The following is a 3,988-nucleotide window of genomic DNA, read 5'->3' on the forward strand; positions in this document are numbered from 1 at the left end:
GAGTCTCTTTTTTTGACTTAGGAAACTGAAGTGCTCAGCACACTTGAAGTGATTATTAAAAGGAGATGCAGGCATGTTACGATGTGAGCAGCAAACCAGGGTTCCCCAAAAATAAGTCAAAGCACAACTGCATGGAAAGATACGCCCCATCAGCAGGAAATTAAACGTTTCTCATACACTCACTGGAACGTTTCACAACAAACAACTTGGGAAAAGGGGTATAAAGAAAACGAAACCTTTAAAAAGGTAAAGAGCCAGGCTTACATCTGAGCTACACACAGTTTCTAATCCTGTTGCCAACTAGGGAGGATTCCCTCCTGTTAATGGAAGAAGTAACACTACAGAACAACTCATCTCAGGATGCACAGACTGAAACACTCTATTGTGTTGTTTCACATCATCAGTTCAGCACAGCAAAAATGCAGAGGTGCTAATTTTAAACATCAGCAAATCTGGAACTGAATCTGAAACACTGAACCATCTCAGCTTTTCTTGTCTGTCAAAAGATAAGGCATTTCTCACTAAAGAAATAAAAGCATTCTGGCTGATGCAAAGGCTGTTGTAACCGTCCCTGCAGACAATGGAATAAGAGCAGTCTGTAGTTTGCTATTGTTTTCAGAGCTGTCTGAAGTAAATTGCATGCTTCGCATTTAAAATGTCCAACAGCTAAAAGAGTAAAAACTCCAAGTAACTTCTAGGCTACAGAAAGCTATTCAGCACAAGACCAGCACAATTTAGACCTGGTTTTGTCCTTTCAGCTATTCATTGTAAAAACACTAGTGCCAGGAGACTCAACACCAACATGGTTATAAATGAATGGAGATCAAAGGAAAGAAATTGTTTGGCTCACTCCCATATTTCATAGTGACCCTTCACAACTCCTTCCTCTTCACCTGTTCCCCTGGTCTGTTGCTGAGCAAACCCAGGTCCCTCTGCTCCATCAGTGACGCTGGCCTCGGCTCCCTGTTTCTCCAGCTTGGCCGTGACCACCTTTGTTCTCTCTTGCACACATTATGTGCAACTTCTCCTGTGAAATCAGTCTCTTCATCCTCATCTTACAGTGTCCCAGCACAGCTTAAAGGACAAACATGTCCAAATCCCCAAGCCCAGCTGCTTGTAGGAGGAGGTTTCAGGCTAATTTCTACTCATTACTTACAAACTCAGCACTCAAAAGACAAGGAAATAGTCTGCACTGTAGTAACAGCCTGTGAACCAACACATGAGTTCTCCTCTATGGCATTTTATCTCTTGCTGCACAGAATAGAAGACAGTTATTGTATATTTCTTCAACTTACTCAATTCAGTGCTCGGGCCCCCAGCTAAACCCCGAGCACAACACAGCAGTACTGACTTTGAGGCTCTCACTACAATCTTGTCATGCATGGCCCACGTTCATTACTTTGCACGGGCTCTATGAAATGGTGTGGTTTCACTGGCCCCAATGAAATGCACAAGACTCTAGAGCAGCAGGAAAATAAACCAAAAGTCAAAATAATCTTCCAGAGGAGCCTTATTCTAGGTGCCCAGTTTGAAACAGTAAAGTCCACAGAGCACTGTAGTGTTTTATAGGATCTGATACGTTTAGGGCAAAGCTCAAACTGAGCAACTGTTACATTTGGGAGCATGTGGCTGTTCTGCAAAACAAACTCCAGATGTATCACGTGTGTCTCCCAGTAAACAAGGAACACACAGTAAGCTCACTCCTGCAGAAAGCCCCATTTCAGACCAACCACCCCAGATCCACTGGCTGATCCCCAGCCTTCCCAGGGCTGTCAGGCAGGAGCTGACATCCCACCTCTTCAGCTCCTCCTGCATTAGCTCTTGCCCTGCAGCCAAAGCAGAGGAAACTGTGTTTCGACCCCTGTTTGTGCCCTGGGGGGATTCAGGCTTTTCTTCCCTCCTTGAAGACTGCCTTAACTAACAGCTTCTGAGGTGATCCTTTGGAGCCTGGGGAAAACCAGGTGGTTCTCCTATTGACACCATTTTCAGTGCTCTGTTCTCCCCTCCCCAAGTCCCTCCCTTCCCTCTCCTTAATTTCCCCTCTGTTTGTGTTTTTCTGTATTCCTGCTCCATCCTAATCTTCTCTCTATCCGTTGTCCTTCCTGTGACTCTGCCAGTGGGATCAGGGACATCACAGGAGCATTTCTATTTCAGCTTCACCGTCTCTTCTCTGAACAGCTTCCCAGAACCAGAGGAAACGACTGCAAAGTCCCACTCAGCCCTGCTACGTCTGGATGGAGGCTGTGCCACTGCTGTGCAGGGCTGACTTAAACTGGTGCTTCCCTCCCCCCCCCCCAAATAAACCTACCTTTCCTGAGGCAAATAAGCTCTTAAACCCACGATTTCTTTCAAGACATAGCCTATGTCTTATTACCTGCATCAACAGCAGCCCGTAGGTGTATTCAGGGGGGTGTGCACGGTGGGAAGAGCAGTAGCATGCCTGCACCCCCACCACGGGGATGACTACCTCCATGACACATTCCTCTTACATAATGAGCTTCTTGACAAAATGAGACGCTGAAGTAAACTCACATTTTCCAATGATTCATATTTCAGTAGGTTTGATCTTCAAGTGTCAAGGACAGAAACATGAAGCCACAGCTAATAAAAGAAACAGCTGGAATGATATTACTGTACAGACTTTACTCATTTGAAGTTAAAGGGCTCCAGAACTTTTATTCCTTCTGAAGAGCTTCACATGCATCAACAGCGATAAATCAGAGAGGCAACGCTGTGGGAATACCTGATTTAGCAGCTATGTTGTAATTCAGTTTTCTCCCACTTTCAAGTTGTTGGGGTCTTTCTCAACAGGCCAAGACGTGTAACAATTGTTCCACCCCCTGGCATCGCCACTATAATCTTTCCTTGGTGTTACATATTTAGCATGTGCTTTGAGGATATTTGTTAGGTGAGGCTGGAGAGCAACATATCAAGGGAAAGTAACGACATGCAACTGTTTTCCTAAAATAAGAGAGGTCTGGGGTTTAGTTATTTACACTGGGTATTGTTTGTAGTAAAACACAGCCCAGACTGCATCTTTTTAACAGTTCATCCTGCAAGTAGTTTTGTTTCCAGTTCACTGAGAGCTGGAGCGAGTCAGGTAAGCATAAAGCAGCACAGCCTGCAGTCAGGGTCAGCACCAATCTAAGAAACCTTGTGAAATAATGCCCTCTCCCTACCCCTTTCAAAGCACAGGCTTCACTGAGCTGGGCCCTGAAAATGTATGTACTTTTCTGTTTATTCTTGCCCACTTGAAAGCAGTGTATTAGCATAGTGGCAAGAAACTAACCAGCAAGGGAAACGTTCACTAAGGTGGCAGATGCCAGTCGGATCAGGTAGTCCTGCAGAGACAGAAATGCTTTTAACATACATGCCACTGAAGTTTTTTATCACCTCTGTCAAACTGACCAAAGTTCTCAGTTCCTTCGTGCTTCTAAATCCCTTCAGATATGGTGAATCGTTACTGGAGACAAGGCTCCAGTGCCATCGCTTCGTGTACCACTACACCACACCTCACCACAGCAAGGGCCTCAATATATATGCCAGTGCTTCATTGTAAGTGAGAGAAGGCTCCTCTCTCGACGACAGAGGGTGAAATACTCCAAAAACACGAGGCCTGAGGAGACATCTGATTAAAGGAAACATTCCGCACTCCAAACCCAGTGTATGTGCTTAAGAAACCCATCTGCTGCGCAGGGACTGTTTTACTCTACATGAGGCTGCGCACAAACGACACCTTCCTACTCCCTTCATCTGTTCCTTGCACGTTTTCAGAATGGCATCTACTCACTCTAGCACTGAATTTGGATTCCTTATTATAAACACTGTGAAAAATGTGTACAGGCATGCAGACAGAAAACAAGGACAACTTTATTCAGGCTCTACTCTGTTCTTAACACAAGCTCGCAGCAAAGAAAATTAGGCTTGGCTGTTGCTTGGTCTTGTTTCAGCACAGAAACCTGCCTTCACCCAAAGCATGTGAAGAGCT

The sequence above is a fragment of the Colius striatus genome, unplaced genomic scaffold (genome assembly GCF_028858725.1).
Source record: "Colius striatus isolate bColStr4 unplaced genomic scaffold, bColStr4.1.hap1 scaffold_48, whole genome shotgun sequence".
In the NCBI taxonomy this organism is placed as follows: Eukaryota; Metazoa; Chordata; class Aves; order Coliiformes; family Coliidae; genus Colius; species Colius striatus.